The sequence below is a fragment of the Melanotaenia boesemani genome, unplaced genomic scaffold (assembly GCF_017639745.1).
Source record: "Melanotaenia boesemani isolate fMelBoe1 unplaced genomic scaffold, fMelBoe1.pri scaffold_156_ctg1, whole genome shotgun sequence".
NCBI lineage: Eukaryota > Metazoa > Chordata > Actinopteri > Atheriniformes > Melanotaeniidae > Melanotaenia > Melanotaenia boesemani.
Genome location: NW_024580606.1, coordinates 19,578 through 28,334, shown reverse-complemented (window position 1 = coordinate 28,334; position 8,757 = coordinate 19,578). Strand labels below are relative to the sequence as shown.

Below are 8,757 nucleotides of genomic sequence, written 5' to 3'. Positions count from 1 at the left end.
ATTAGAAAATGCTTCTAGAAGGAAGTGGGCGTGTCCACAGCAACGCGACAGTCGTGACACACTTGACACATGATGTACAGAAGCCTGATGGGTCAGTAGTCGTAACAAAAGAATAAAATTAAATTAACAAGCTTTTGTCTTCTTTCTGTCATAGTTTTCCTTTTTAGTAATGAATTTTGAAATATTAATTTGAGAGCAAAGATTATTTTTAATCGCTACTGTGATTTTGCACAGCCTGTTAAGTATAGCCGGTCAGCAAAATAAGTTTTTATTGGAAAGATGACAAAGTTTCATAGCAAAAGAAAATTTTTATTATAGTTTTAGTTACAGCACTAAGTCTTTAAACTGCTCAACAACAACAGGATCACACAACCCATTAAAATAATTAATACCTGAGCTTGAAAACCAGTGACAAATAGTTCATCAGCTTTTGCACAAATTTTAGATTATTTCGGTTTTCTGCTATCTTCTAGGACCAAACCATTGCTGGCAGACTTCAGAAACAAACTTGGTGCTAATAAGCCAGTAACGTGTTGTAACAGTTGTAATTGTGGAAAGTCCCTTTAACTTTTGGTTGTCTTCTAATGATGACGTCAGCAAGATGCTTCGAGAAGAGAGGAGATCGTCTTGCGTACGCTTAGACTGCAGACGGACATTTTGGGAGCTCAGCTCTTATTCTTTCTTTTTCCCACTTGTGACGGATGTGTTGTGTTGCACTGTTTTGTTTATGTATGATGAGACAGCAGCCATCCAACCAGGCTTTATATGGTTGATGAATGTCCTTTTATTAAAGAGCACGCACTGTGGAATCTTCAGTACCAGTGTCGCTGTGAGTTTGTCAACCTTGTAGCAGCGTTATCTGGCTAACTGAGCTAATTCCCCCTTACCACAACACGCTTCCCCATTACAAATTGGCACCCGAACATTATTTTTTTCCTTGGACCTTCAGCTCGCCTTCGGCTCGGTCAGGCAATTTCTCGGCTTGACAGGTTACTACTGTCGGTTTGTGCAAGATTATGCGTGGATCGCTGAGCCACTTTTTGCCCTAACAAAAAAAGAAGCCGTGTTCAGCCGGGACAACAAGTGACACAGCCATGGCCCTCCTTAAGACAGCCATCACCTCGGCCCCTGTGCTCAGATTCCCAGACTTTGGGCGCCCATTCTTCAGTCACACAGCCGCATATGATGCTGGGCTTGGAGCTGCTTTAATGCAGAGGGTTTAATTATTATTAATTACTCAAAGTTTTCATTACCTGGTGTATTTATCTCATGTACCTCCTGTGTAGTTTATAGTACTCTTCCCATTTCTGAATGGCCAGATAGCCAGGAAAGGTTAATGCTTTTATTGTGCTGGAAGATGTTGATTTTAAATAATTTGTATTACAGTTACAGACAAAGGAGGAGCCAGTAGCGGACATGTCCGAATCAGTCATGGACATTGATAATAGTTATTTAGCTCAGTCAAAGAAAGATAACTTTACAAGCATTTTGTAGCATCTGGTTCTTTGTTTGACTCTATAGGAGCTGCCTCAACGACTCCCTGTATAAACCCCCAAATGTTTTCATTTTGTACCTTTTACTGTGCAGCAAGTGCATAAGGCTTTAAATATTTAAAACACAGAAAACCTCCTGGACCAGATTTCATAGAGCCTTATTATTTGAAAAAGGCTGCTAATTTTGTTGCACAGCCTCTTACAATACTTTTTAATCTTTTGATTGAAAGTAAAGAAATTCCATCAGAATGGAAGTCAGCTTTTGTTGTTCCTCTTTTCCTCTTTTAAAAGAAGGCCAGTTTTAACGAACTACAGGTCAATATCAAATTTGTGCATTTTGTCAAAAATTATTGAATCTCTTGTGTGTGATCAACTTAAAGAAATTTTATATTCAAATGTAATACTCCTGAATATACATATATATATACATATATATATAAAAGCTCCCCGGGCTAAGCCTAGGGTGTCCTCAAAAGCTGGAGACGCCCCTGACACACATACTGTTTTTCTCATATCAGACGTGGACAGATGGCTGAATGTGTGTGATACATAATGGTCTATGCCCACCCCCGGTCCTAATTAAGACTATCTTATCTTCCATTAGTTAGCCCTTCTGGTAAAACTGTCATGGTCAATTGTCTATGTTTTTGGTTTTTGTCATGTTTAGTTTAGTCATGATTATGGTTTATGTTTTGGGGTTTTTCATGTTTAGTTAAGTTTCCTGTTTCTGTAACTTTCACTTACGTGTTTTGTATTGGTTTCTGTTCCTGGCTCATCTGGAATTAAACCTTTTTATATGCACTGTTCTGGCTTCTGCCTCATATGCCTGCATTTGGGTCCTCACCTCTGCTGCACATAACAGAAGGATCTAGCCAGACATGGACCCAACAGACAGAATGGTCTGGCACACCAAGGACCTCACGGACCACTGCAGGTATGACAGGGCTTTTGAGGAGATGCACCAGGCCACAAAGACATATGATGACTACATGAGTGGACCTAGCTCCTTCCAGGAACAATTGGCAGCAGCCAAAAGGGTCATTGACTTGCTGAATGCCAAACCCTGGTACCTCAGTTTTCCGGATGCAGCTGACTGACTGGCAGGGGTACAGCATGGTCTTGATGTGTTGCATGACATGAGCCAGTCAACCAGTTCCAAGTCCATCCATGTTCCTTATGTCAGCGTCCAGACCTCCAGCAACCAGTCCACAAACCCTCAACTAAGTCACATACTGCCTGGCTCTCCAGTCACTCCAAGCAAGCAGAGGCACTCTAGAAAGAAGTACGGCAGAAAGCAATGGCCAGCTCCATGCCTGACGTCTCTGGTGTCACCACCAGCTTCAAGTGTCACATCTCCTGTGTCGCCATGAGCTCCACGGTCCACATCTCCAGTGTCACCACCAGCTCCACATCTCCGGTGCTGCTCCAAGGTTCACATCGTCGGTGCTGCCTCCAGATCCCTGGTCAATGTGGCTGGCACCACTTTCAGCCCCATGGTCCTCAACACCTGTGTCGCTCCCATCTCTGCAGCATCCAAGGCTAGTTTTCCCTAGTCTCCTCCAGCGCGGCAACCTCCAACACCAGCTCCCAGGCCTGCTCCAGTGCTGCGACGATCCACGCCGGCGCCCAGGTCTTGCCCAGCTCCGTAGCGTCCAATGCCTGCATACAGGTCTTCTCCAGCTCTTCAGTGTCTGACGCTAGTGCCCAGGTTCACGCTGTCTCACAAGGGAGTCCCAGAATGGGACGTTCCTCCTCTGCTTCTGGTTCCTGTTCCTGAGGGGATCTTGGTCGAGACGTCTCTCCTCTTGTTCCTGTGGGGGTCCCTGGTCGGAATGCTCCTCTAGCTCCTGTCTTGAAGGTCTCGGGTCAAGACGCCCCTCCTCTGCTTCTGGTTCCTGTTCCTGAAGGGGTCTTGAGTTGAGGTGCTTCTCCTGTGGTCCCTGTCTCTGAAGGGATCCCAGTTCGGAACACTCCTCCATTGGGTCACGTCTCTGAGGAGGTCACACTGCCTCTGCCTATAGTATCCGAGGAGGTTGCATCTCCTCCACCTCCTGTGGTTTCTGCTGCAGAGGACGTAGCTTCTCCTCTACCTCCTGTTGTTCCAGCGCCCAAGGAGATTGCTCCTCCTCTGCCTCTGGTTCTGGCGCCTGAGGAGGTCGCTCCTCCTTCGTCTGCTGTTGTCTGTGTCTCCGAGGGGGGTTGCTCCTCCTCCGTCCCATGGAGTTCTTGCCTACGAGGATGTCGCACCTCCTCTGCCTTTTGCACCACAACCTGTCTTTGAGTGGATGCTGTTGAGCCCCACAGACATCCAGCTCCTGCCATTGCGGCCTCCCGGCCACCCTCCAGAGATCCACAACCTGTCTTCACAGCCTCCTGGCTGTCCTCTATAGCCAAGTCTGCTGTCGTCTCGGCCTCCAGACCATACTCCGGAACCAGGCCTGCTGTCTGCACAGCCTCCAGGCTGCCCTCCTTAACTCTGTTGCCTGAACTTTTTGCCTGGGCCTGACCTTAGGAACAATTAAAGACTAGTGCCAGAGGACCTTAGGGTCCATGAGGGTATAGGATAGGTGCACGTGGGGATGCTGCAGACCTATGCATGTTCCTATTTCTGTTGGAGAAACAGGTGTCAATGAACCTTATTGATGATGTTAGGAGTATTACAGGTCCAAAAGTATTTCAACCAGAGTGCCATCTACACAACTGCACTTTTGTTGTAGACAGAAGAGGATTAGTGCCAGTTTTTCAGCAATTGACAATCACATCTTTGGTATTGTGGCAGTTGGACCTTTTTCTGCTTCTATGGTGACTCATTCCCATTGGGGTCATGGCCAGTCTCATCAGAGTTATTTGAAAACTTGACAATGAAGGGTGGTCTCATGGCCTTCCTATACCATTTCAGTTTCTATATAGCAGGTGCTTTGTCACTTTGAAAACAGTGGCATGTTGATGTACGTTGGGGTTTATCCTGTTGAATGAAAAGGGTAGCCTCCCTCCGCCTTCGGGTGGGAGGATGGGTCCTGACTGTTGTTTGTGCTTATGCACCAAATAGCAGTTCAGCGTACCCACGCTTTTTGGAGTCCTTGGAGGGGGTGTTGGAGAGCACTCCTTCCAAGGACTCCCTCGTTCTGCTGGGGGACTTCAATGCTCAGGTGGGCAATGACAGCGAGCCCTGGAGGGGCACGATTGGGAGGTACGACCCCCCTAATCTAAATCCAATTAGTATTTTGTTGTTGGACTTCTGTGCTTGTCATGGACTATCCATAACAAACACCTTTTTCAGACATAAGAGTGCCCACATGTGCACTTGGCACCAGGACACTCTAGGCCGCAGTTCGATGATCGACTTCGTGGTCATGTCGTGGGACTTGCGGTCGCATGTTCTGGACACTCAGGTGAAGAGAGGGGCGGAGCTGTCAACTGATCACCACCTGGTGGTGACTTGGCTCAGATGGTGGGAGAGGATGCCGGACAGGCCTGGCAGACCCAAGCGTGTTGTGACGATCTGCTGGGAACGTTTGGCAGAGCCCCCTGTCAGAAAGAGTTGCAACTCCCATCTCCGGCAGAGCTTCAACCATGTCCCGGGTGAGGCGGGGAACATTGCGTCTGAATGGGAGCCACCAGCAGTAAGGGAATTTTGGCCGTTTTCGGCCGTTTCCCTAATAAAATGAATGGACTTTTCCAAGTCGTGGACACTTTCGTACACCAAACGGTGACAAATCGATTTGTCATGTACACGAAGTCGACTTTCAGGACATGTCCTGGAAAAACAGTCCGAACACTAGATGGCGACCAAGCTCCACCGTTTCACGAACTGGAATATGTGTCCATGTGCAATGATTCTTGTCCGTGGACTGGAAAATGTGTCCACGGTCAATAACTGACGACCCCCGAGACCCCTGACCTTTGATGGGGGGGTCCAGGGCGTCCTTGAACTGGAATAAGTGTCCACGTACAATGCTTTTGTGACCCCCAACTGGAACATATGTCCATGAACCGTCATTTTGACCCCAGACCCCCGGCTTTTGAAGGAAGGGGTCCCAGGGAGGTGCAGGGGGGGGGGGGGTTCCAAAGTGTCCACGAACTGGATTTTGTGTACACGAACCGTGACTAAGTTCAATATTGGTATTTGGGGTCTCCTCTTTACGCCTTCAACTTAGAGAGCGCCCCCTAGCGACGGCAGCTCGATCCGAGCAACTTTTGCCCAAAAGTGGTCCGGGGTCCCGTTTGACGTCTGATTCCTGTTCAGAGGACCAACAACCCACCCCACCCCCCGATGCTGCCTACCAAACGCCAGCCCCCCCAGAAAGTCCTTTTGAAAAAAGACTAGGCGTACACAAGCAATATATTTGCATTGGGCTGTATTAAGGGATACAAAGCTTTGAACCTGTGTTTTTCGGGGCCCCTTGGTGCCAGACGTCTGGAAACACCTTAGATCGCTTGACACGGCCTCCTGCTACCACGGGAGGCCCTTTGGAGCCAAAAAATGATTTGGGGCATTAGGGGCACCCCAATCCAAAAACTTGCAAATTATGGTCCCTCTCATGTCCCGAGTCCCCGACAGCGTCCCCGGGTATGCCCACGCTGAATCTGGGGCCTCTCGGACCCTCGGGGGCTGCGCAGGACCCCCAAAACCACCCCATTATAACCCCATAGACGACTACAGTCGTCCCTGTGTCGGGGTCCTACGCGGCCCCCGAACGGGCCAGAGACCCTAAAATCACATCAGTATTAACTGAGGTCAAGCCCTACGAGGGTAAAGTGGAACGGCGGTGATAAATTTTTCGTGTGCAAAAAGCCACCCCGTTTTATACTTGCAAACCCGGCCTCCATGTTAAAGTATGGGCCATGGAGGTCAACCTCACCTTTCGGGGCCGTACACGGCCTGGGAACTGGCTAGACACCCCAAAATCGGGTCGATACAACCTGAGTTCATGCCCTACGAGGGTGAAGTTGAACGGTGGAGATAAATCATTCGTGTGCGAAAAGCCACCCCGTTTCTCACTTTAGAAAACAGGCCTCCATAGGCCTCCATGTTAATGAATGGGGAAAAAAACACACACCTGAATATCTCTGCCTGGGAATGGGCTAGAGACCCCAAACTCTGGTCATTAATCACTAAGGACCTGCCCTACAAGTGTGCGGTAGGAGGGCAACGCCAAATCATTCATGCGCGGAAAGCCCCCCCGTTTTTCATTGCATAAAGCAGGCCTCCATAGGCCTCAATGTTAAAGTATAGGAAGAAACACACATCTTAATATCTCGGCCTGGGAAGGGGCTAGAGACCCCAAACTTATCACTAAGGACATGCCCTACAAGTGTGCAGTGGGAGGGTGAAGCTAACTCATCTGTGTGCAAAACGCCAGCCTTCTACACACATGTAGATGGCCGCCATGTGCCCACTTTCCACGTCCATAACTACCCCTTTCTGGGGTCTAGGGGAGTGAAACTTAAACCACAGTGTCCTGGTGGCATGTACTACCTGCATGTGAAGTTTGGAGTGAATCAGACAAGGTGAAAAAAATCACCTAAAAATGACCTCAAAGTGTTATGAGTTTGAAAACTTAAACTTTGTCCAATCATCACCATCTTCACAGCGCATGTTCCCGAGGCCCCCAGGAACCCCTCATTTAAATTTCAGCGCGATAGCTCAAAGTATGTGGGAGTTGTGTCGTTTTGAAAAACAGTAAAATAAAAATTAAGTACAAAATTAGTACAAAAAGAATCCATGAATATAAAAACAAACTTCTTATACAAAACTAACTTCCCATAATATATAGCAACAAACATGGAACATATAACAACTCTAGAACAACTAAAATGCCTCAACATGTGATAGTCTATAAACAGTGATTATAAAAACATAAACCTCTTATACAAAACTAACTTCCCATAATATATTTAACAACAAACATGGAACATATAACAACTCTAGAACAACAAAAAATGCCTCAACATGTGGTAGTCTATAAACAGTGGTCTTGAATCAAACCGAGAGGGACTGATCATACTTTGTCACTGACTTGGCTGTACCAGACTTCTGAAAACTGAGTTTATAGCCAAATTCCCCTGGATAATCAGAGGTCATTGGAACCGTGGAGGATGGGGGGGTTGTCACCTGTGTCACTTTCCAACTCAAAAATGTTCTTGTCAAATTTGAGTTCAGGCAAACCCATATGTTCTTCTGTCCAAGGGTCCCTGGTTGGGAGTATGCAAAGTAGACAGCATGGGTGTCATCACTGAAAGTGAGGAAGAGCAAAGTTTCACAAATGACAAATCTGCAGAACAGCTGAGTTGAAACAGAACTGTTGAAACCAGTTGAAAAGCCACCATTTTTTTAAAACTAAGCCTGAGCACATTGTTTGGGGATTTCACCCAAACATATACTTATAACAGGGACCCAATAATAGTACCAGTGGCACGAACAGAAATGAGTGTTTCACTGTGGGGTACCTGCTTCCTCATTGGAAGACACGTTGGTGGGATTGAGAAGGTCTTTGAAGTATTCCCTCCACCACCTCACAACATCCCGAGTCGAGGTCAGCAGCCCCCCATCCCCACTGTACACAGTGTTGATGGAGCACGGCTTTGCCCTCCTGAGCAGCCGGATGGTGGACCAGAATCTCCTCGAAGCCATCCGGAAGTCATTCTCCATGGCCTCTCCAAACTCCTCCCATGTTTTTGCCTTAGCGACTGCCGAAGCTGCGCTCCGCTTAGCCCGCCGATACCCATCAGCTGCCTCTGGAGTCCCACAGGCCAAAAAGGCCCAATAGGACTTGACGGCATCCCTTACAGCTGGTGGCTACCAACAAGTTTGGGGGTTACTGCCACGACAGGCACAGACAACCTTGTGGCCACAGCTGTGGCTGGCAGCCTCAACAATAGAGGCATGGAACACAGCCCACTCGGACTCAATGTCCCCTGCCTCACCCAGGACAATGGTTGAAGCTCTGCCGGAGATGGGAGTTGAAACTCTTTCTGACAAGGGACTCCGCCAGATGGAACACCAGAGTAAACAAAACTTTGGACCATGTTTATTCTAATGTGGCGGGTGCCTACACTGCGACCCCCCTCCCCCACCTAGGCCAATCAGACCACCTTTCTTTGTTCCTCACTCCCAAATATTCACCTCTCATCAAACGTGTCAGGCCATCAGTGAGGATCATCAAAGTGTGGCCAGCGGGGACAGACTCTGCACTCCAGGACAGGTTTCAACATACTGGAGTATGTTTGCTCCCCAGGTCACCGGCGACTCACACACGGACAT

General features: G+C 47.9%; 1 long non-coding RNA gene across 1 annotated transcript; it reads right to left on the bottom strand.

The window, feature by feature from the left end:
• Window positions 1–1,920: 1,920 nt before the first annotated feature.
• LOC121636157 lies at window positions 1,921–7,497 on the bottom strand. Its single transcript, XR_006009657.1, has 3 exons — window positions 7,429–7,497; window positions 7,233–7,235; window positions 1,921–1,936 (listed from the first exon to the last, which is right to left on the bottom strand). It is a non-coding gene; the product is annotated as an uncharacterized LOC121636157 (long non-coding RNA).
• Between the last annotated feature and the right edge of the window lie 1,260 nt (window positions 7,498–8,757).